This window comes from Danio rerio, chromosome 7 (assembly GCF_049306965.1).
Source record: "Danio rerio strain Tuebingen ecotype United States chromosome 7, GRCz12tu, whole genome shotgun sequence".
Classification (NCBI taxonomy): Eukaryota; Metazoa; Chordata; class Actinopteri; order Cypriniformes; family Danionidae; genus Danio; species Danio rerio.
Genome location: NC_133182.1, coordinates 53,413,118 through 53,439,286, shown reverse-complemented (window position 1 = coordinate 53,439,286; position 26,169 = coordinate 53,413,118). Strand labels below are relative to the sequence as shown.

Sequence of the window (26,169 nt, the reverse complement as noted above, 5' to 3'; positions counted from 1 at the left end):
GCTTTTGGATATTTGCGCATTCACGCTCAGCCAATCAGCTCCTTTCAGAAAGTCAGTGGGATGGAAGCCTGATGTGAATCACCTGCTGTATAAGGGTTTAGTAGCTGCATGTATAGTGTATAGGATGTTAGTTATGAATGTGAGGTATGTTGAGTTTGTGAAAAATTTTGATATTTATTTTTTATAAACAATAGGGTATGAGGCAATAGAATTTATATTGATATACAGTAGTTTGATGTGAGCACCACTAAAATGTCTGTTTGTGTAATATAATTGTGAGATATAAACTTGCAATCGATATAAACTTGCAATTTTGAGCTCAAGAGAGCTCAAAATGCACTGTGAGTTAAGAAAATGCATACAAATAAAACAACACTTACAAAATGAGAAATCACAATCCTTTGATAACCATACCTGCCAACACTTCTGTTTTTCCTGGGAGTCTCCTGTAGTTGCAACATAGACTCATTTTGAAAATGTACCCCATATACATTTCTGGAGCGCGCACTATGTAGCCAGAGGTTCATTTGTTTTAAAACGAATGCTACGGGGCGGTATGACGCCGTTCCTTTTCTCGCTTACCAGCTGATAACTTATCTTCATATGGACAGCTTTCCTGCTGTTACCAGTTTGTCCAGTTAGCTCGCCCTGTACATTGGTGGACTTGAGACACAGAGGTGTTGACCATGACGGATCAGTCCAGTGAGGAATGGTTCCAGAAAGCAGGTAATACAAAAACAGAAGCCAAAAAATAAAATAAACAAGTAAATAACAGGGTAAGGATGTGGTAAAATCTGAAAATGTGGAAAAAATCAGGTGAGGGCTTTTTTTTCTGGACTGCTATTGAAAACACTGTCAGTTGAGTTTAGGGAAGTGGGTGGGAGATGGTCAGTCGGTGCTTTTGAAAACACTGTTGGTTGGGTTTAGGGAAGGAGGGGGGTGGGTCAGTCGATTGGTCATTCAGTCAGTCAGTCGACAGCGTCCTTTGGTGGTCTACTTTTCATTGGAAATAAATGGCAACACTGGCAGTTGATCTTTTTCACAGACATACTAGATGCACCTGATTTGTTGACAAATGGGTTGAGGGCTCATTTCTTGGAAGTTTGCGGCTCCTTCACTGGGCCTTTCATTCCAAAGACGTTTGTTTTTTACTCATTCATTTTTCTAGCTTGTAGGTAAAATTTTGGCACTCAACTGACCGAGATGTAAGAGAGAATATGATCATTTTTCAAAATAAAAGATTGTTCAGACTCAGAAATAATGATTTCTTGTGTGGCCCGGTACCAATTCATCCACGGACTGGTACTGGTCCAAGGCCCGAGGGTTGGGGATACTGTCATAAGGAACAGATTTTAAAATCACAGAAGTCTATACAGCACCCTTTAGTGGATTTGTCATCTGAAATATTCAACCAAACATATCTGTTGCAATGGATCTTACATTTTGAAACATTCAAGATAATAAAGAGTTGAGCCTGGGTTGAAAACAAATGCAGATTTTTTTGTTATCCAAATAAAAAAAGTAAAAATACAGAAATATGCACCATAGATCACAATTCAGCCAAAAAATACAGCAATTTTTTGGCCAGATCACCTGCAGCCCCACTCCATGCTGTCTAATTACATTAACAAACATTATGAGCCAAGTTGTGAACTGATGCTCAACACTCGTGCCTGCAATTACATCATCTAGCACTTTAAAGCACTTCCATTCGCTATGATGTCATCCTCTCCATTTTGTCCTTGCTGGTTTTACATTCCTCAGCGAGTTAGTGCTGATCGAGTATCTGCTTGAATAAGTGTGCAGATGGCGTGCTTATGTTTTACTGTATTATATTATATGCTGATGTGGAAAAGCCTCTATGGATGAAACTTTAGTGTAAGAGTGTAGAATTGGTGCTTACGGCCTGGTCCTGGTCTCCGGGCAGGAAATGAGCACCGTGTGGATTGTGTGAGTGTGATCGAGTGGATGTGTGTCTTTTTTTTTTTTTTGCACGTGTGTTTGTGAGGCTCCAAGGCGCGAGAGGTGCATGGGCGTCCCCCGACGGCTCGTAATGCTCAGCAGATGTTTTCCACTTTCCATGTTCGTATTAATCCAGTCATGTGGACAACAAAGAAGCAACCATTTCCAACACAGCTCCTTCTTTTCCAGCACAAAATTCTCACAGTGTTGATAGTTATCTCAGCTAGGCGTCCATTCCAGAGCAATAGCGCTCGCTCCATATTTCTCTCACACCCTCTTTCTTCCCCTGAGCCTTGCTTTGTTGTTCCTTTCCTTTAAAATCAGCCCGTTCCAGCTATTGAGTTGCTGTTGAACTGTTTGCAAATATCTCTTTTAGAGCAAATGAAGTCTCCACTATCATTATGGTCTGCAGTGAATTATGGCCATTTCTTCTGTATAATAAGTCAATCAGGTTTCTTTCGCTGTTTGGTTTGTTTACGTTCTCTAAGAGGCTTGAAGCAGAGGGCACAAGGGGCACCAGATCCTTTTATTAAATACTTTTCCAAGATCACTTGTGTTTATTTGGGGAGATTTTTGAGGTTAAGAGGACATAGCTGACCACCCAGTCTAGTGTTAGTAGACTATGGAAAAGATTACTTCAGACACTAGAGGCTTTGGACTGGTTTGTGCACGTCTCCCTCTCTTAAAACCGTTCATTGTTTGAAATGTTTTCTTCTTTGCGAGGGGATGAATTCATAACCTATGTTTTTTGCTTCACTACGTGCCTTTCATTCCGCTCGTCCTTTGAGTCTGAGTCTTCGGGCTGGCTGCTTGTCCTGGCACACGCTCGCTCATCTTGGATGCTTCAGGCTCACATTAGGAGCTTTTCCCTGACCACACACACCTCCCAATGGTGCGCTGAGGTCACGGCTCTATTCTCTTTTGCTGGTTAACCCAACTCAGCTTCTCATATCACTCAAAATATTTTCTGTCTATCACTGTTGCAAAGAAAAAGAGGCATTTGCTTAGCCATAGTGTTTTTTTATATTTAATAAAGCATAACGATAATATTTTAGATCATTTAAATCCACTTTCTTCTGTTTTTTTTTTTTTTTGGATAATATATCAATTTTTGTTAACACTGTTGTTGATTTACTGTTGATGTATTAAATCAACCTTAAGTCACAAATTTTAACCTCACAAATTGTTTCTTATTTGGAATAAATGTTTGAGTTCAAATTGTGGTCTTCCTTGTCACATTTTGCACTTTAAGATGTAACACACATTCAGCTGGGACTGCAGGCAGGTCAGTCAAGTACCTGTATGCTTTTTCTTTGTAGCCAGGACTTTGTAATGTGTGCAGAATGTGGTTTTGCATTGTGTTGTCAACATGCATGGGCATCCCTGGGAAAGAAGGCAGCATTTTGTGCTCCAAAATCTCTATGTACATTTCAGCATTAATAGTGCATCACAGAAGTGCAAGTTACATTTGCGAGGGCACTGACACAACCCCATACCATGACAGTGCCTGGCCTTTGAACTTGTTGCTCATAACAGTCTAGATCAGGGGTCTTCAAACTTGTTCCTGGTGTCCTGCAGATTTTAGCTCCAACCCTAATCAAACACACCTGAACAAGCTAATCAAGGTTTTACAAGGTATACTTGAAACACCCAGGCAGTATGTTGAGGCAAGTTGGAGCTAAACTCTGCAGGGACACTGGCCCTCCAGGACCGAGATTGGTGACCCCTGGTCTAGATGATCCTTTCTCCTTTGGTCCGGTGGACACGGCGTCCATTTCTACTAAAAAAGAACCCTGAAATGCTGATTCATCTGACTACAGTACACATTCTTCACTGTGTGATGGTCCATGCCAGATGCCTCCAAGCCCAGAAAAGTCAACGGCGCTTCTGGATACTGTTAGCATAGGGCTTCCTTTTGGCTCAGTACAGTTTTAACTGCCATTTGTTGATGTAACTACAGATTGTGGTTCTTGATAGAGTTTTGCCAAAGTATTACTGAGCCCATGTAGTGATATGGCTTATAGATGAATGATGATACTTGATGCAGCGCCGCCTGAGGGATCGGAGATCACGGTTGTTCAGTTTAGCCATGTCCTTTATGCAGTGAAATTCCATCAGGTTCATTGAATCTTTTAATGATGTTCTTCACTGTTGAAGGTGAAATATCTAAGGATACATCTACACTGCACTGTTCAAGTGTCAATTCCGATTTTTTTCTCCTATGTGGCACAGATCGAATATGGCTCATATACATGTAAGCAGGAACAAATCAAATGGATTGCGATTAACTCAAATCAGATTCAGGCCTTTTTCATATGTGGAAATTTATCCAATATGAATTGGATCTGTGTTCTCGTGTCTGCAGTGTAAGCAGGTAGATCTGATTTTTACCTGTCAATGCGATTGACATCAAGTCTGACACTTTCATTTCAGAACGAACTTCAGCAGAGTCCCAATGCTTAAATCTCATACACAAGGACTTAAACAGCTTTCATATTATCATATTCACCTTATTCTCAGCTGACGAGTGGGCGCTGCCATTTGAATCTTTTTGTCTCGCGACTTCCGGTCACATTCACTTCCATTCATTTTTTGACGTTAACAACTGCTCGTTACGCTGCTTAATGTTGCAATTTAATATTTTCTTATTATATTATGCTACTTGGTCTGTGTAGTCATGCAAACATTTGTTTGTTGAGCAAATAGTTTGGCCATTTTCTGCCGTTTATTATTCCTAGTCATTTCTCCCATAGGCGACTGAATCGGAAGTTCTAAGACAATCGCGAAAACAGGCGCACTTCCGCATTTTAGAATAAGGTAAATAGCACAGGTATTTAAGCATGTTAACAAGAGCGAGAGAGTGCAATGTCCGCCATGTAACAAATATAAACTAATATAAAACTAGTGCATAGCTACATCACGTGCATAAATCATGCCATGGACATTACATTAAGATGCCTAAAGATTTACAAAAAGCCTATATCAAAAGAAAATGGACAAATGAGAACCTTTCTGTCATTAACTATGGTAAAACAGCTTGTCAAAAGCTGCAAACAGATTACATACAGGAATAGAAAAAAATAGCACACTTTAATTATCATCTGTTAGTCAGCGCCCGCTCTTTTTTTTTTTTTTTTTGGTCATTGCACCTTTGCCGTTTGCTGTGTAACTGCAGATGATCGAATATGAGTCACTTTTAAAAGATAATTTAAGCAGGTCATCAAAAAAAAATCAGATAGAGTCACAAAATCGGAATTGACCATCAAGATCTGCAGTGTAAAAGCAGCCTATATGTCTTCCTGTCTTTCTTTGAGGTAAACTGCTTTTAAACATTTCAATCATTCTCATGTATTTGTTGGCAAACTGGCGATCCTCGGCCCATTTTTACTTCTAAAGGACTAGACCAGGGGTGGCCAACCCTGTTCCTGGAGAGCCACCTTCCTGCAGATTTCAGTTGCTACCCATATCAAACACACCTGATCCAATTAACTAGGAGCCTAGGACTAGGACCTGAAGACCACGTGATAATTACAGGCAGGTGTGTTTGATATGGGTTGCAACTGAAATCTGCAGGAAGGTGGCTCTCCAGGAACAGGGTTGGCCACCCCTGGACTAGACCATTCTTGGATGCTGCTTTTGTACCAAATCATTATTGCAATCCCCTGTTGACATCACCTGTTTCGAATCACATCATTATTTAACCATTTACCTGATTTCTAGTCCTAAACTGCTCCTGTCACAACTTTATTTGGAATGTGTTGCAAGAATGACAGGAAAGGACGTATATCAAGTAATAAAAAAAAGTTGACCAGACAAAAGATTAAATATTTTGTGTAATTATTGTCTGCAATGAAATACAAGTCAAAGTAGACTTAGAAATCCCTACTTTCTTTTTTATTTGCGTTTTCCTTACTGTTCCAACGTTTTCTGATTTGTACATGCAAATATGTGTATGTGTGTGTGTGTGTGTGTGTGTGTGTGTGTGTGTGTGTGTGTGTGTGTGTGTGTGTTTGTGTGTGTGTATGCAATTTTAATATTGGATTATTCTATGAAAACTGATTTACTGATTTCAACTCAAACATTTATTCCACATAAGAAATTAATTGTGAGATTATAATTTTTCACTTTTGGTCGATTAAAAAAAATCCTTGGTGAATAAAAAAATAGCTGCATCAGCATATCAGTGTTTTAAAAATGTATCCGATATCCAAAAAACAAAACAAAACAAAGTGGATTTGAATGATCTAAAATATTATTTTTCATTCATTCATTCATTCATTCATTCATTCATTCATTCATTCATTCATTCATTCATTCATTTTCTTTTTGGCTTAGTCCCTTTATTAATCAAGGGTAGAGACAGCGGAATGAACCGCCAACTTATCCTGCATACAGAATGTTTAACGCGGATGCCCTTCCAACCGCAATCCAACACTGGGAAACACCCATACACTCTTGCATTCAAACCAGAAACCAGAGCACCTGGAGCAAACCCACGTCAACACGGGGAGAACATGCAAACTCCACACAGAAATGCCAACTGACCCAGCCAGGGCTTGAACCAGTGACATTGTTGCCTAGGCGAATGTGCTACCCACTGCACCACCGTGATGCCTGTATTATTTTTATATTTAATTAAATATAAAAAAGCCCAATGGCTTCTATATTTGAAAACAGACATTCTCTTTTATTTGTATACATAATATGCAAAATGTTTCATATATCATCACACGAGTAGAAAATCACGAGAATAAAGTAAGTAAATTAACATTTTCAATTTGAAACAACAACATTAATCATAATTCTTGCAGTGTAAATTCTGGAATGTTAAACATTTTTATTGTACGATGTTTATAAAATATTAAAGTTTTTGAGACTTTAATCTTACTTGACATCTTTTCACTTTTAATTTGACATCTCAACATCTCAGCAGAAATTTGCTCTTTGCTTTATGAACTGTAAACTTCACCTTCTACCAGTAGGGGCCACTTACCCCTGCTGAACCTCTCAATCCCACATTAAATGCTTGTTAAAGCTGATGGTGGATGCTTAGGCTACAAGTTATGCCTTGCAGACTATTTGTGTGAAATGAGTGTCGTGTATATTTGTGTGTCTCTCGCATCTGTGCAGTGTCTCAGTCTCAATTATGTCCTTATTGTGGAATCTCTGACTCTCGCACAGAGATCAGTGTCAGATTTAATGGTGGTGACAGAGGGTTATGCGAGTGGGTGTATGGGAAGGGAAGTCTTTGTCAGTTTGCCCTCTGGCCAGTTTGAGGGAGACGCACATACAATACGGTCTTTAGAGCATCAATCAGCATGAGCTCCATTAGCTGTAGGTCAGAGTGAAGTGTTAGCATCATAACATCAGTGTGTGTTTGGGCCCATATACAGTACATGTGTAATGTTGCTCAGTAATTTAGCTGTTACACTGAGTGTGTCATACTGCAATAACCAATGGATTAACAGGTTTAGATTATTATGTGAGAAACTTTGGTGGAATGTAAACTGCCGTCTTAAATTCCTTAGGATCCATTTCATAAAGTGCACTATGCAGACATGAATCTGCTCTCAGTTTTCATATGAACAAAACATTTATACATTCTTTCTGTTGTTATATGATCTGGTTGTTGACTGATAAAGTGTAATGCACTTTTTTTCCTGAAAATATTTGATTTGACAAAGTAAATAATTAAATCAACCCAGGCTCATTCTGAAAAGTATCTCTATATACATTTCTGTAGAGAAGCAAATATGTCCCAGGAGCAAAGTTTTTTTTTTATTAATTTTTTTTTACATTTTGTTTTTTCACAAGCCGCTGTGTACACTTTTATAGATCTCAAATTTCTCTCGCGAGTTCCATTCAAGCCTGCTGTTGTCACGCAAATCCACCAGAGGCTGCAGTCAACTGATTGACTGGCCAATTGACTGACCACTCACCTTCTTCTCTGAACCTAACCAATCGTGTTTTAAAAACCACAGATTGCCCCTCCCACTCCTTCCCTAAACCTAACCAACAGTGTTTTTAAAAGCAATCCAAAAAAAGAAAAGCCCTTGTCTGATTTTTACCATGTTTTCAAGGTAAAAATGGTATGGTATGCAGCCATACGTACTTCTGGCTACATAATTCACGATCTCCAGAAATGTATATTGGGCTATGTTTTCAGAATTAGCCTGTGTTGAATTAAATACAATGATAATATCATAATGAAAAAGCAATTAATTACTTTGAGTACAAAAATTTGGACCTGCTAAAGGGTCAAAAAAAAAAAAACCTATCACAGTAGGGTGTTTGCTTTTTTTTAATTTTAGGTGGCAGGGTCGAGTGTCAAAAGAGGCTTTTTGTGGCATCTGAAGTAAATATATGTTTTTTGCCAACAGAAAGTTATGTTTTTGATAACATAAACTTGCTAGGAAACAGAGGCACACATATTTAAAAGTCATAATGAAAAGTAGCAGATACAGGTCATCTTGACCGATAGTCTGTTAGTCCATATCAGAATAAATTGAATAAATAAAAACTGTTTTTACTGCAATACACTGAGGAATTCCTGGATTTCTTCTGTGTGTGTGTTTGGAGTTCCCATGCAAGGGCGCCCTCTGGCCTTTGGAGGAGATTTACCGATGATAACATAATAATGCTTCTTTATTATTCACGTCGATTTCATGCGATATTGAACATTGGGGCTAGTTTGAAAAAGCAAATTTTTCCTCTTTCATGCTCTACAAAATTATGAATTTATATTATTGAGTTTATTTCTCAAAACAATAATATTTTACCAAATTAAAATAGACCAGACCTCCAATGTGCACTAAATATTTTATAGGCTCCCTGATTGTAGTATTCACTTTAACAGTATTCATAGAAGAGTAATCAAAATAGATTAAATGAGATCAATGGAATTAGAAAGGAAAAAACTGTAGGCCTTTATGTGGTGTAGTAAAATTCTAGAAGTTGGGACATTTGCATTTTTTCTGTTGTTCTTTTAATGCAATGTCATCTTTATTTATATAAAGCACTTTTGCAATGTAGATTGAGTCAAATCAGCTTTATTTAGATGGAGAAATAATGAAAAAGAAATGAAGAAAAACTCAAAAATATTTCTGATTGTGGAACATCCATTTATTTATTTAATTTCTTTTCAGCTTAGTCCCTTTATTCATCTCAGGTCATCACAGCGGAATGAACCGCCAACTTATCCAGCCTATTTTTTACGCAGTTGATGCCTTTCCAGCTGCAACCCATCTCTGTGGAACAGATACACACTCTCATTCACACTCATACACTAAGGACAATTTTAGCTTCCCCAATTCACCTATACCACATGTCATTGAACTTGTGGGGGAATCCGGAGGACCCGGAGGAAACACACGCGAATGCGGGGAGAACATGCAAACTCCATACAGAAATGCCAACTGATTCAGCCGAGGCTGGAACCAGCGACCTTCTCGCTGTGAGGCGACAGCACTAACTACTGCGCCACCGCGTCACCCCGATTGTGAAACATATTCAGCATTTCAGACATGAAGCAGTGTAAAGGTAGAATGCTCATAGTCATAATTTAGTTAAATTAAAACTGATTCAGTTTCTCAAAATTGTTCAGTATGGAACACTCCAATGATTTTTAAAAAAGACCAATTTAACAGAATAGAGTTAAACTGTCAAGTTTTACCATTTTTTAATCAATTCAGATGATCAGATCTGACTGGAGCACTTTTAGCTTAGCTTAGCATAAATCATGAATTGAATTAGACCATTAGCATCTCACTCATAAATAATAAAAAAGTTAACGTTCGATAAGCTTGACTCTACTTTAGTTACATTGTTTAGTAACTTTTTTTTTGAGATGCTAATGGTTTAATCCAATTCAATGATCTAAGCTTAGCTAAGCTAATAAAAGTGCTCTCACCATACCCAGCGATCAGCTAAATGATTAAAAAAATGAGACATGTGAATTGAGCCCAATTACAATTAGCATTTCTGGGTTAAAGTGAGGGCAAATATTAAAGGTTATAAAGAAGCAGAGAGGGGGAAAAGCAGTTCTGAACATATATGTTACAGATTAGCTCATCTGGTTCTAGTGGAGAAAGAAAGGGAGTCTGGGAGACGGATATAGGAGGAGAGAGAGTGTCTGACAGACTTAATTGAGTTTATAGGCAGTTGTGAGTGGAGATAGTGGCATCTTTATGTACTGGGAACAGATCAGCCCAGTGCTTAACTGAAAGACAGGCCAGCTGGAGCCGATGCACAGCTCAGTCAAAGTGTGTGTGTGTGTGTGTGTGTGTGTGTGTGTGTGTGTGTGTGTGTGTGTGTGTGTGTGTGTGTGCAGGAGGCCTAACTCCTCCTCTCTCTCTCAGTCTCTCTCTAAACTCTAGTCTCCTATGTAATACGGTGTGTGTATGTGTGTGCGTACTTTTGGACTGTATTTTTACTGCATCTATTGATCCGTCTTAACAGGTTAGTGCAATTGTCTTCAAATTTGAAATATGTATATATGCACGTATGTGGATGTTTGTACATGTGTACCTCTGCAGCATATGGACCCATGTCATGATGCAGGTCTGACTTGTAAGAGAAATACATTTCCAAATAAATGCACATCTGTGTTTATCTATAAATATAAGACGGTTTATAGTGCATTGAAGGTCGTTTTGTTTATTTGAGGAATGTGTTAAAGTGGTTTGGTATTTGTTCTGTGTGGTTAATTGTATCACACCTAGAGGCATTAAACACAAATTCAGGTGTGTTTACAGTATGGATAAAGTGAATTGTTTTAACTGGTAATATGAGTACTTGTGTTCTTGATGTTTACTTCTTATTTTGCCTACCATATTGTTGGTTGACCCTTTCACTGGACAATTGTTGATTAGTATACGTAATAAAAGGGCTTCTCTCTGTCTTTGCTGAAAGCAGCATCCCGACACACATTACTCTCTGTCAAGCCCTTCAGAAGGGATTGATGGTGTTGTATGAAAAAAAGCCACCTTTGAATGAGCAACAACGACTGACATGAAATGAATATAGTCTTTCATGACAGAAATGGATGAATAGATTTAATGAATAGAATTGCTGTAAAGTTGTTGAATTATTTCCCCTGCTTGGACCACAAAACTGTGGAAGTCCGTTTTCACCATGAAATAAAATAATTTGCAAGGCATAATAATGACTTACTTTCTCATTATAATGGGATATTTGCTTGTAATGATTTAACATCTCGTAATGACAAAGATTCTTATAATAATGACTACTTTAATCGTATTAAGGACTTTCTTATAATAATGACTTATTTTATCAAATAAATGACTTAGTTTCTTGTAAAAATGACTTAATATCTCATAATAATAAGAAACTTTCTCATAATGAGATATTTCCTCGTAATAATGACATAACATCTCGTAATGATAATTTTTCTTTTAATAATGTCTTATTTTATCATAATGATGACTTAACATCTCATAATAATGAGAGACTTTCTCAAAATAATGTCTTATTTTCTCATAATAATGACTTAACATCTCATAATAATGAGAAACTTTCTCATAATATTGATGTGCTTTCTCATTATAATGAGATATTTTTTTCGCAATAATGACTTAACATCTCGTAATGACAAAATTTTCGATTAAAATTACTTATTTTATCTTATTAATGACTTACTATTTCATAATAATGACTTAACCTCAAAATAATGATAAACTGTCTCAAAATAATGTCTTACTTTCTCATAACATTGACTTTCTTACTATATTAGCATTCACTACTTCTATTTTTAAAATATATTTATTATATGTTTTTTGTCCTGTCTCTGTAATTCTGTTGCACTGTAGAATCTCTGTCACGAAAGCAAATTCCTCGTATGTGTGAACATACCATAAAGCTTTTTCTGGTAATAATGAGATATTTTATCATAATAACTGCTTAACATCTCATAATGATGAGAATTTTTTTCATAATAATGAGAAACTTTCTCATAATAATGTTCTACTTTCTCGTAATAATGACTTCTCATAATATTATTATTAACAGATTTTTTTTTAAGTCCTTAATGCGAGAAAATAAGTCATTATTATAAGAAACTTTGTCATTATTACGAGAAAATATCTCATTATACAGTAATGAGAAAGTAAGTCATTATGATTTAAAAATTATTCAAATTTTATTTCATGAGGGAAATGCATTTTTTGTTGACCCGCGAGTACAAACCTAGCCTTTTGGCTCATTAACGATTTGTGAATAAAAAGGTTAAATGACTTCTTTTTTGAAGTGTCAGAACTTTGGGTAAGTAGATTTTCAAAACTTTTATTTCTGCATTGCTCATTTCTTAATTTTTAAATAAGAAATTCTTCAGAATAATAAATTATAAGATTAAACTTTCTAGCATACAGCAATTGCTTAAAAAATGTTACTCTCCCTATTTTTAAAAGTTTGTTTCTAATTTGTAGTTACTTATGAAAAAACCCAAATTCACTATACAGTATCCATAGCTTTACATTATCATTTGAAGTAAAACTGTATTCTTTTTAAACTACAAAAAAGGGATGACTTCACCATTGCTTAAATAAAATCATGGTTAATTTTGCGAGGCTTAATAGTAATAAACATGAATTGCACAAAATTTGCAGTTTCATTCACATCCACTAGAGGGAAGAACAGCTCTGTGTATCAGTACTGTGAACTCTGCGTGATCTGCCTGTGTCTGCCCTACTCATGTCCCCTTAACTTTGTTATGGTCTCTATTTTAAATCTTTGCCTAATTAAGCACCTGGCGTAACCGATGGATGCTTCACCCTCCTACATTTGTAAAAGCTCTCATGTACAGAGAGTTCGGGGGAAGAGCAGACTCACTGGCCTCAGGCCTTGGAGAGAAACCTTCTTTAACCGAGAGAGATTTAGGCGTCTGCATTGATGTTTACACTAATCAGAGAAAGATGCAGAGAGAAAGAAAGAAAGAAAGAAAGAAAGAAATCAAGAAAGAAAAATACACATAGCATTAGCCTTAGTGGTATATAGGAGGTTGAAATAGTTCAAGGGATAGAGTTTTCTCTTCCTTTTAAGGGATTATGTGTGCATGAAATTGTGAAAGAAATTGTGTTTTTAGTACTATGTATTTGTCTCACCACGAGCGATGCAAAAGACTGAGGTCAAACATGCACACATACATGTGATTATATATAAACACATTACAAAAACGTGTCTGCAAGTGTGCATTCACGTTTTGCTATCAATAACATAACAGGAAATGAGAGAGATTATGCTGCTTTTGTTCCTTCTTCTCTTTCCTCTATTATGACTCTTGGGATCTGGAAAGATAAGACGCAGTTCTACATCAAACGCTGTCCAAGACGCAGCTCCGCCTACAGCTCTCCATCAGAACTGTTGTGCTGTTTGTAAGGTCTGAGCAGACCAGCGCTGTGCTCAAATCAAGAGGTCCACAGTATGTTTTTTTCTTTAAAAATAAAACTATAGTAATGTTTTTAGTCACATCTTTTTTAAAATGCAGGTTAAATAAACATTTTGCATGCTATCAAATAAACATGAATAATATAATAATAATTTGTATGATTTTTATTTTCTGTTTTCAAGGCCACCTATTTGACCCTTTTTACAAAATGTAAGATAAGCCTTTGGTGTCTGCAGAATGTCTTTAACGTTTCAGCTTAAAATACCAATCAGGGGTGCATTTCCCAAAAACATGGTTAGCCAATTAAGGTCACAAGTTCTGTCGTTACAAACATAGTTTGTTGATTTGCAGTTTCTCAAATCTGTCGCTCTAACGAACATTCGCAAACTGCATCATAAACTTGAGCACTCGCAACTACACCTCTGGAGCTGTAGTTATAAACATAGTTCCTGGCTGTGTTCTATTCCCACTTATCCCTCCTATGCCCTATTCATTTAAAACATTTTAACATTCAAAGTTTGAATTATTAAAAATAAAAAAGCATTAAGGTCATCTCTCTTAAGTGTAATTTGCTTCCAAACTAATTTTACTGTTCAGTTTTAGCGATTTTGATGTTTACAATTGTGTTCCCTTAACAGTGCACTTTGTTAACATTGATTTCATTTTGAACACAGCCTTATGGCGAAAGCTCTAGGTAACCTAATATTTAAAAGCCAAATTTATGTTACGTCTCCAAAGCTTGTGAAAACAAAAAGCATACGTTAACTCTTTTAATTTACAGTGGGTTATTTATTAAGTAACTGTACTGTAAATTACATGGACCTGCTGGTTAGAACTTTCTGCAGTGGTTTACATTTCTCTGATATCTCTAGAGTGGTTCTAAAAAGTTTCAGCTCAAAATACCTCACAAATATAATTTTATACTTTTTTGAAAATGACCCTTTTAGGTTTTGATCAAGATTGTACCGTTTTGGTGACTGTCACTTTAAATTCAAATGAGATTGTGCTCTTTTTAAAATAGGGTGGGGCTTCAAATGCTTGTGTGTACAGTGTGTCACCATAGCCAGCATATTCAAAACAGGACTATCATTCATTCATTCATTCATTCATTCATTCATTTTCTTTTCGGCTTAGTTCCTTTATTAATCAGGAGTCAGAACTAATGTTATCTCTGTAAAAAAGTGAAAATGTGAACAGAAGTATCTCAAACATTTGTGCATCCTAAAACTCAACAATTAAAATCCTCTTAGTCGCTGACATTATTTTCAGCACGTAAAAACTAATGGTAGACGCCTGCTTCTCACTAAGGGCTGTTTATGCTAATTAGGGTGAGATAGTCACTAGTGGGCGGGGCTTTTCCCCTCTTGTAACAAGTACAAAGGGAGAACCTCAATAAAAGTTTTATCAAGTGTAATTAAAAAATGAATTATTATTATTATTTTTATTATTATTTTTACCATTAGAGGCTGGTTGTATTCACACACTGTTGCCACACAAATGTGCTTACACTACTTATAAAAGTTATTAGATCCCCTTTAAAACAAACTATATTTCTAATAAGATTTGAAGCATTTTTGAATTTATCTCAAATTAAAAACTGTTGAAAAACATTAAGAAAAGTAATATTCCTTGTGTATATTTGAGTGATTATTGATGATCAGTTGTTTGTAAGTGCTGTTGGTTTAAATTTGTGGGACTTTTTTAATCTTCCAGCAGGTTATGTTGTCACACCAGTAATAGGAGACAACTGACTTTATTTCATACAGTAAGTGATTAGCTAAATCATTCATAGAAGTGGTTTGTTCATAAACAGCTAAAAAGCACTGACTGTCAAAGAGCTGAAATGCTGATAGTTGGGTGCAAAAGCCTAAAAACAAAGTAGAAATATTGTGTCTCAAACAAGTTGTGCAATATTAACTTTTTGTTTGTTGGACTGCAGTATAAAATTCAGTGGCAGGTGGGGATTTTTAATCTGGTTAATAATTCATTCATCTATCACACTTGACAAGACGGCAGCCACGGCGCAAGTGTCAGTTTTAAAGTGTCTGCGAAGTGCTTGCCTAAGCAGAAAAATTTGCCGTTGCTGCCACATCCTGATGACAGAAAATAAGATTATATTTCTTCAAAACTAACTTGATAAAATCAAATGAAACAACTGAATTAGAACGGCACATATATTTGTCAGGAATAGCTATTAGGTGGCACAGTGTTTTTGACCATATTATTTTGCATATCTGGAGGACAAATTTTCATTCATTCATTCATTTTCTTTCAGCTTAGTTTTTTTATTCCTCCAGGGTCGTCACAGTAGAATGAACCGCCAACTTATCCAGCATATGTTTTACACAGCGGATGCCCTTTCAGCTGCAACCTAGTACTGGGAAACACCCATACATGCTCACATTCTCACATACACTACTGCCAATTTAGTTTATTCAATTCACGTGTTCTGCATGTCTTTGGACTGTGGGGAAAACCGGAGCACCCGGAGGAAACCCACATTTTCACTTTGATACAATTTTATGATAGTAACTGGTCACACCGTTTGAACATGTTACAAGCTATATTGTGAATATTGGATTTCAATTAATGGTCATTCATTCCAGCTTGTATGGCAGTCAGTTCTCTTTAAAATGTATGAAAGACATGTTTTACATCATTAATCCATGACACATTTGGTGATGCTGTGGATCAGTCTCTTTTAACAAAAACAGGCTAAAGCATTTATTTTGACCATGAAAGTGATGTCGGTGCAGCAAAAAGGTTTGTTTTTTGGCTTCTGTTGTCTGATTTACTGTTAAGTTGTGTGTTTTTGTAGGAGAGGGGCCCAAATTTGACCTCAACAAAGCCTCAACACGTCAGTCTGGAAGTTTCTAAATAGTATTTGTCAGTTGGCATTTCTGTGTGGAGTTTGCATGTTCTTCCCATGTTGCCGTGGGTTTCCCCCACAAGTCCAAAGACATGTGCTATAGGTGAATTGGGTAAGCTACAGTACATTGTCCCTAGTGTGCTGTGTGAATGAGTGTGTGTGGATGTTTCCCAGTGATAGGTTGCAGCTGGAAAGGCATCCGCTGCATAAAACATATGCTGGATTAGTTGGCGGTTCATTCTGCTGTGGCGACCCCTGATTAATAAAGGTACTAAGCCAAAAACAAAACGAATTGATGTGTTTTTAATAATTTAAAAATTAATAATTTGTGAAGTCACTTTAAACTAATCTTACAATCCTGTCAAATTCAAAAAGAATTATTTATAAAAAAAATGTAAATGAAATCCAGACAAGCCTGACAGGTGTTGTATCCACTGATTTTGGCATATTTCTTATGTACACACCCCAAACTCTAAAACTATGGATTAAAGCTAATAAAAAAAAAGTAATTTTCAATTTCTTTCACAGACCTTTTACTTCATAATATCCCAGCGCATCATCACGACCCCAGTGATTGATATGAACTTGTTTGTATGTGTTTATTTTAATTTCTAACACGGCTGGCCATTGACTTGGATTATACGAATCAAGGACCACAGATTTAGCTAAAAATGTCCTGGGTCCCATTTATTTATGGGTGAGTTGTGGGTGGAATAGCATTGGCTATGCAAACTTCACCTTTTCTAAAATATTAAGGTGTTTTATGCAAAGTTGATAGACTGGCACAGATATGCAGACATCTCCATTCTCACAACGAATTTCTGAGTTGTATTAGTCTTTTGAGCAAGTTCGTTCTTCCGAGGTAATCTGGAAACACGTCAGTGCTGTGAATAAATTGTAGGAGCATTTTCTACATATTCAAATGTCTTGATTAAACTAATTAAAATGAAACTCATCAGCAATGGATAATTTTGTCATTAAAAAGGAAAAGTTTAACTTTGGCGCTGAAGCATGACTGGTTTTGAAGCACTTCACTTCAGATGTTATTCGTTATTCTTGTTTATCCAGTAGATAACTGACCAACAAAAGATTCATTCAAATTAAGATACAATTTACACCAAGCCAAATTTTTTCAAAACGAAAATCATACAAGTTATATTTTTGTGGGTGGATGATTTGTTTCCCACTGTGGAAAATAAGGATTTAATTAATGCTTCACTGTAATTGTTGTATAACAAACCTCTGCCATATATTTGCAAATTTGTAAATATATCGTTATTTCATTAATGCACTCGCGGCAAGTTCAGGCAAGAGATTTAATAAGCAACCCATGGCAGGAAAATATACATTTAAATTTCAAAGAAAATATCTTAATAGTAAAAAGAAATCATTAGTTTGATCATATCCATGTCGCAATGAATGCCCTTAAAAATGTAGTTATTAGTTGCCTGCAAGCATCAGTGTTGATTGAGATTGAAATAAGATTAAAAATAAACATTGAAAGGAATAAGATAAGAAATATTGTTATAGCAACACTTGTGACTGCTTTTGGGAAATAACTCTTGTCGTAGACGCCACAGGATGACTAATCATGAAGTAACGTGTAGTCTGGCACATTTGTTACCCACATAAGATTGATAAGATTTTTTAAAGAAAAAATAGCATAATCTGACATAAAGACTTTTGCAACTTGCTAAAAAATTGTGTGATCTGACCGGGGGCTTAAAGCCGTAATCACACTGCACTTTTTGCCTCAGACTTCTTTTCATACGTAAGCGAATGTGTCATGCCGGAAAGGCAAGCTCGTGCATAAGTTTCACAGTTCACTGTGTTGCAAAGTTTAAGTTTGGTGAACTCTGAAGACAGAAAATCGCATCACATGATTGCGTGAGACCAATGGAGGAATGGAGGAATGGAGAGGACTTGCCTTTAAACTTCTGACACTGGAAGAATTCCATCAATGGCTATTAAATACCAGTCTTTAAATATGTCAAACTAGTGAACAAACACAACAGATTTTGGTTTATAGGATAAGAGAAAATGTTGCAAAACTTGCCTCAGGTGTCAAAATTCCACAGTGTGCTCTACGCTTTACTCAGATTGCTTTTCCACATAAAGTGTGGACACAGATGCAGGTGAAGCATGTCATTTCAGCGAGTCACAGGATCAGCTCGGTGTAAAGGAAGGGGTGTAAAAGTGAAGGCGTTCTGCAGATATCCTATGAGAAACAGAAGTTGGAGCTTTAACCTTTAGAGCAGCTCTAATCCTCTCAGATGGAGGAGTGGAGGACGTTATTTGTAAGGGTTTATTCATCCTTCTCCTTCTCTTCTCCTCTCGTGTTACTCTGTTTCTTCCTGCCTGTTGGGAAACTGAGAGGCTGATTGAAGGGCCAGGTGCTGGTGCTGTTGGGAAAGTCATCCATGATTGACTCTTTACCCACCGTGCCCACCCAGGACGTTAGTGGCAGCGCTCACAAAGCTGCTGTGATCAGATTATGTGGTGACTATCTGAGTTCTCACACACATTGAGATTTTGTGAGCTAGTCTTGAAACCAATCCCCAGGCTTATGTTCTTCTTTCAAATGTGTTTTCTCCTTCTTCTCTTGTTTTCATATAATTCACTCAGAGGTCACGTGTTTTCGTTGCATTAGGCTGTGTTTGTGTTTTGCCTCCAGATGGTGCAGGCATGCTTATGCAGCCTAAATTGATGTTCTGCAGTAGAGATGCACGGATCAGCTGAAATGACACCCGAATCCACGGCTTCATACTAATCATCCACCCGCCACCTGCCCACACATATTTTTTATCTGATACATATATATATATATATATATATATATATATATATATATATATATATATATATATATATATATATATATATATATATATATATATATATCCATATTCAACCCGCACCCAATCGTCACTTTAATAATTTAATTCTTTGTTTTAGGCATGATGATGATAGGTCACCGTAGATATTAACAGCAGATTCAGTGAGCTATAATCTGCGACTGCACATCTCTGATAGTAAAATAGTAGCCTACGTTAACCATAAATGTTTTTAAATGAACATTTATTTATAAAAACAAAAGTTTGTCTTTAGACAACATTTTCTTCATTTTCAAATAGATACAGAAAGTAAAAATAAGACATTTGAGCTTTAACAGATACAAGAACAAGATAAAAAGGTGCCACTTCAGCCTAAACGTCAGCTATGTTATGTTTGCTTGGCCTTTTTCTTTGCACTGTGCAAAGCCAGAATAGCCTCTACTGTGCCTGGATTCGGGCAATTCCGTCTTGCCTTCAAACACGGCCAGCTGCACTGAATGAGCGTTTGCTCGCACTGCTTGTTTTAGAAATGAAGATTCTCCTCGCAAGGCGCTGCAGTTGTGGAAATAAACAATCTTCCTTCTCCCAGAACGATAGCAGATTTTCCTCTGATGACTCCTCTCATTGAAACTTTGAACAGTAGGCTACTTTTGCACTTCATCCATTATTTTAGGCGTCTCATCTTCCCATTCTGCAAAGCTCACTGTCTGCTTTTTCGCTGGTCCACTGCCATGTCCCGCTACATCCACCCGCAACCGACCCACAATTAATCATAATATATTTTTTTATTACCCCACCACCAGACCCACGGATTATCCGCAGCGCCCACGCCATCAGCCCATCACTACTCTGCAGTGTTTAGACTCTTTTCATTATACACAGTGTCTTAACCAGATGCAATGACACAAGATTATCCATCCACGCCAGATGTGATATGAAAACGAGACAGGTTAAAACCAGTTAAAAATTACAGCCAATCAGAAAAGTGTGTGGGTGGAGCTCCTTCTTGTCAACAAATCCACGTCAAATTTTTGATTTTCTAACGAGAGGCAAGCATAAATGATGAATGCATGAAAATCACTATAAATGACCAGAGTATCTTACCTTAGCCATCTTTGTTTTGAACAATCCCTCTTTCCACCCCTACGACTTTTTGTGATATGGTGGCACGGAGGCCTAGTGGTTAGCACTGTTGCCTCACAGCAAGAATGTCACTGGTTCAAGTCTTTACTTGGCCAAGTTGACATGTCTGCAAACAGGAGGGAGCCAGGAGCTTGAGCATTGCTTGAGCTCCATGCTCTCTTTTGGGACAGCATGCCAAACAAGCTTTATTATTAATCATCAGCTAAGTATGAACTCTTGAAATGTGCATTTTATTACAGCAATTTGGAAAAGTACTGCATAGATTTGTTTATACACTACTAGTGAAATGTTTGCGGTCAGTTTTTTTCATGTTTTTTTCTTTGAGAAAAATATTCTTTTTATCAAATAATATTTTTAAATAACTGCTTTCTTATTATATTTAGTTTCTAATGATTACTCAAGTCATTATTTCTTTTATTATTATTATTATTATTATTATTGACTCTGAAGACCAGAGTAATGAAGCTGAAAATAAATGAGTAAATTAAATGATAAACTACTTTTGAACAGTTTTTTATGCTGCAATAACATTTCACAATTTTACAATTTGTGTATGTAATAAATGCAGTCTTGTTGATCAAGAGAAGCTTATTTTAAACATTTAAAAATCCTACTGACCCCAAACTTTTGACCGGTGGTGTAAGTATGTATATATATAATAAATGTAAAGTGAAATGAATGTCTTTGGATATGGTTTGATGGTGTTTCCTTTTCATCTTACCGTCATGTACTGCCTAAAACAATTTGGAGATTTGTCTTTGTTATTCTATTTTATTAGCAGTACCTAAGGGGTGGATTTACATTTTCATTCTTAGTCTGCAGTTTTTGTTCAGATCATAGACTAAAATATATAGTGTTGATAATGTGTTAAGGCAACCAGTAAACCTTTTTTTTGTTAATGGAAAACTTTGACTTTGATGTTTGGTATTTTTATTAGTGATTTTAAGTAATTTAAAACTATCAGTGTAGTTGCATTAACATGAAAAATCAGATACCAATACCAATTATTAATTACATGAAGGAAATAAGGGCGACACGGTGGCTCAGTAGTTACCACTGTCGCCTCACAGCAAGAAGGTTGCTGGTTTGAGTCCCGCCTGCCAGTTGGCATTTCTGTGTGCATGTTCTCCCTGTGTTCGCATGGGTTTCCTCTAGGTGCTCCGGTTTCCCCCACAGTCCAAAGACTATAAGTGAATTGAATAAACTTAATTAACTGTGTAAAACATATGCTGGATAAGTCAGCGGTTCATTCCACCGTGGCAACCCCTGATGAATAAAGGGACTAAGCCAAAGAAAAATGATTGAGCGAATGAAGGAAATGAACACGTCTTTTGAATAATCCAACTTTTTGCTCAAAGCAAAGTCCTATAATACTTGCAAAAACCAAAATATCATACTTGTGTCTATATGCAAAATATCAGCATTGGGAAAGCATACTGCAACAGCACTGCTTTTATTCATTATGTTTATTAATATTTATATAAAAGTTAATTTTGTTAAAAGAAGTACTGAATAGCAAAATTATAATAATTGAATGCTGAAAAACTAGCCATACTGTGTACAATTCACCAATATTGGGATCTGCTATCAGCCCAAAAAGTCCTGTTGATGCATCTCTAATTTTAATCTTTGTGCAGTTGGTTGTTGCAATTATTAGTAACAACATATTTACATTTTTTTTACGACTGAGAAATATTTAGGAATTTTTTACATAAAATATAGGGGTCTGCTGGAAATGTTATTACCCTAAAAGAGTACCAAGATATCTTTAATTATCTTTTACAGTTCAGTTTTTTTTACTATTACATATGTTTTTTACAATAACAATATAAATCTGCCTTTTTTTAACATCCTCTAATTTGACCTCAAATTTAAAATAAACCTGTGTTTAAAATCTCCTGTCACTGATTTAACTGGAAAAAATACCTCTTATTGAGTATCGCTGCATCACTTCACATCACATCTGGTTTAGAGATGCTGTTACATCTTAATCTCATCCGTCATCGCTCAATCTCTTCTAATCTCATCTGCTCCTGCTGTACATTTAGCATATTTGGATTGTATTGAGTTTCACCTCCTCGTATAACACCTTTTTTTTTAAACATTATTAATTTCAATTTTAAATCTAAAAAACTGCAGCCTCCACCAAGACTCCTATAAGGCAAAACTGGATCATTAAGTTTCTGTAAACAAATCTCTCAACAGCTCCACATAGTTTCTGGGATTTTTCTGTAATTAGTTTTGCTCTGGTCCTCCATATTCTTCCTTTCTTCTCTTCAATAATGTCAGTGTGGTGAGAAGCTTTAGGAGGCCTCAGCCCCCTCCTCACTAATCTCACCACAATATTGTTGGGAAACGGCTCCGAGTGAGAAAGGAGGGAGCAAAACCAGGATAGGAGGGATAAAGTAGGCGTTCCCTCCATCAGTGGCCGGTTCATGGGGTTTTCAGAAAGTCTGTAATGAGTTTAAAAAAAACAGAGGCGTTGAGGGCTCTCTCTTTCTCTCTCTCTCGTTCTCTTCACTCCACCCTCTGTCCCTCCCAGCACTCCTCCTCTAAGCCCCTAAACGTGATGCGTTCCTCTGCACCCCTCACCCTCTGAGCAGCTCAGCAGAACAGCACACACTACTACTTACCTTTTACATTTCCTTCACCTTTTGTCTTGTGGGAGTTGGTCAGGTTGGTCGTGGTGTGTGATCCAGGTGAGTCTTGACAAGGTAAACTTTGTTTTCAATGCGCTTTTCAGCCGATATCATTGCAATCCTGCTTGCTACAATGAGATACTATAGCTTCAAAGTTTAGCTTTTTTCTATTTTTATTGCATTTTTCTTGCCTGTTTACAATTTCCTGATGCATTTAAGGTCACTTTTTGCAGCAGTTTGCCAGCAATTTGCTATAAATCAAACTTACAGCAAAAATACTGTATCAGAATATACAGTAAAATTAATCTTGTCTATGTATTTACAGAATTATAAATCTTTACTGTAAAATATAGCATATTACCCTGTAATTCATTGTTCATTTATCTATTTAGGGTAAAACAGTCAAAATGGTAAACTACTGTATTTTCTATGATTGGCCTTTGAAGTTTCACTCGTTTTTCACTCGTTTTTTTTTACTGTATTTTGAATCACAAAATACAGAATTATAAAATACTGTTTTAATAACGCCAAGAGGATATTTCCCACAGTGCAACTTTAAAATACAGTTGCATACTGCATAATTGTCATACAAAAAGCTAAAATTCACATTACAGTTAAATACTGTGTATGTTTTACTGTAAATACTGTTTTTACTGTAAATACTTAAATACTGTGTAATTGTTTTACTGTATTTTGTTTCTCAGAGAATTTTAAAATATTTTTTAACAGCGCCAATAATATATAATATTTTCCACAATGCAATCATAAAATACAGCAACATACTGCATAAAATATATACAATATACTACTGATCATTTTATAGTTAAATACTGTGTAATCATTTTACTGTAAATATTTAAATACTGTGTAATTTGTATAGTTTTGATTTACAGAGAATTAAAAGAATACTCTTTGAATATCCCCAAGAGGATATTTCTCATAATGCAACTTTAAAATACAGTAGCAGTAATTGTACAATACATTAATTGTCATACAGTAAACTACAATACATATTACAGTTAAATACTTTTTACAGTGAATACTGTTTTACTATAAATACCTGAATACTGTGCATTTTTTTTTTACTTTAAACACTGCGTTTTACTGTAAATACTTAAATACTGTCTAATTTGTACTGTTTTGATTCACAGAAAAAAAAAAAACTTTTTTAATAGCTCCAGGAGTATATTTTCCACAATGCAACTTTAAAATACAGTAGCATATTGCATAATTGTATTACAGTTAAATACTGTATAATTTACAAGAATCGTTAATAGTGTATTTTGAATTGATTTGATCATTTATTCATGAGCGTATCACAGTGAGAGACAAACACAGCTTTGCAATCATGCTTTTATGGCTAACAGTTGGCTAATGACAGCAAATTCCCAGCATTTCAGCCTTTGGAGCAGTTTCAGTATGGAGTCGATGATTGACAGCCAGCGTATTGTTTGAGCCAGAGGGAAAAGAGTTGTCATGAAAGATCTCTTGAGCTTCTGGAGTAATGAAACCTGCTGTGCTATCAGAGTTTCGCCTCCCTTTTCTTGTTGTGTTTCCCGCGTAGGAATGAAGTAATGATTTTCAAGCAGCTCTGCAGGTTTGGCAGAAGGCGTTGAACTCGAGGATGCTGACGCAGCTTTTATGGTGATTTAGGGAGCAGAATATGTTCTGGTCATAAGATGAGTGTGAAGAAAAGCCAATTGAAGCCGAGGCAGTTTGCTGGAAAAGTTGTTATGCTGATTCTACCACACAGATTTTTATTATTGTGGGGAAATCTGTTCATTATCCTGCCCGGTGTCTTAATATTCACTCAATTTTCAAGGTTTTCATCAGTGAAGTTGTGCTGGAGGTACAGTATGATCACAGAAACACAGCATACAGATGTTCCCTAAAGCATTTCACTCTTTTCACTCACTGTTAGTGTCAGTGTCAGTCAAGCATTTATATGAAGATTAACAATATTGCTGTTGTCACATTTAATCGCAGGAACAGCTGGTTGATGTGTTGAACAGGGTCATCGCTGTCAGATCGGCCTGATGGCTTTTGCTTATGGGGCGTTATTAAGAAACAAGTCTAATACCCTGCTGAACAATAGTTATTAATATAGAAATATAGATTTTTTTTTTTTAAATAATGGGAACTCCAGTTTGAAAAATACAGCTTCTTAAAGGGATAGTTCATCTTTTTGGAAAGTCATGATAAATGTAATACACAGAATGGTTCAATTCAAGTTGTATGAAGATACAGGGTAGCTTTATATTAGGGCTGCACGATATTGGAAAAATCTGACATCGCAATGTTTTGTTTTTCTGCGATACATTTTGTGATATGAATGCAATTTGACAAAATGACTTAATTAGCTCTATTTGGTAAGAATTCACGTTGATCTGAATTGACTATGATTAGAGTCTTCATTCATTCATTCATTCATTTTCTTGTCGGTTTAGTCCCTTTATTAATCCGAGGTCGCCACAACGGAATGAACCGCCAACTCATCCAGCAAGTTTTTACGCAGCGAATGCCCTTCCAACCACAACCCATCTCTGGGAAACATCCACACACACAATCACACACACACTCATGCCCTACGGACAATTTAGCCTACCCAATTCACCTGTACCGCATGTCTTTGGACTGTGGGGGAAACCGGAGCACCCGGAGGAAACCCACGCGAAAGCAGGGAGAACATGCAAACTCCCCACAGAAACGCCATCTGAGCCGAGGCTTGAACCAGCGACCCAGCGACCTTCTTGCTGTCAGGCGACAGCACTACCTAATGCGCCACAGCTTCGCTCAGAGTCTTCATTGTATAAATAATATAATAAAATATTTTTTATTAAAGTTTCAAATGGTACAATTTCATGTGCCTGAATCATTTCTCGATATGCAGTTTTTAATATAAGAAACTAGTCATCATACACTTAGTTTAAGAGTAGGCACTAAGGCCCATTCCTATTTCACCAAGATCCACTTATTTTAAAAGTATTGCCTCACCCCTCACTAATAGTAGTATTAATATAGTAACAGTAATATCTAGGTCAATAATAAATCAAGCAAAGTTAAATACTGCAAACTGCAAATGTTTAACTATTATCATCCCTTTTTGGACTATTATGAACTCCGAATGATGGAATTACTTTCTAACAGAGGTCACATGTGCTGGGGAAGATTAAAGATGCATATCAGAGGTTTACACTGACTTGTCTGTATGTTGCTTGTTGTTTTTGAACCCAAAAAAGGACTAAATGTGTGCTGTGTGTAATTTGTCTGTAACATATCGGATAATATAAGGGTCTGTAAGTGTTCATGTAGGTTGCATTT

General features: G+C 36.4%; 1 protein-coding gene and 1 long non-coding RNA gene across 6 annotated transcripts in view; one reads left to right on the top strand and one right to left on the bottom strand.

Moving 5' to 3' along the window:
- The window catches only part of nhsl2 (NHS-like 2), a 155,426-nt gene that overhangs the window by 32,287 nt on the left and 96,970 nt on the right, over positions 1–26,169 (top strand). The window contains exon 1 of one of the 5 annotated variants that reach the window (XM_073907327.1): positions 22,800–22,908. The exons of the other annotated variants lie outside the window; for them this stretch is intronic. The gene's annotated coding sequence lies outside the window, so the exon portion shown is untranslated. Of the gene's footprint in view, positions 1–22,799; positions 22,909–26,169 lie in introns of those variants that run through there. 5 annotated transcript variants of the gene reach the window in all.
- LOC141375132 (uncharacterized) lies at positions 1,330–7,681 on the bottom strand. Its single transcript, XR_012382682.1, has 3 exons — positions 4,791–7,681; positions 3,687–4,471; positions 1,330–3,345 (listed from the first exon to the last, which is right to left on the bottom strand). It is a non-coding gene; the product is annotated as an uncharacterized lncRNA (long non-coding RNA).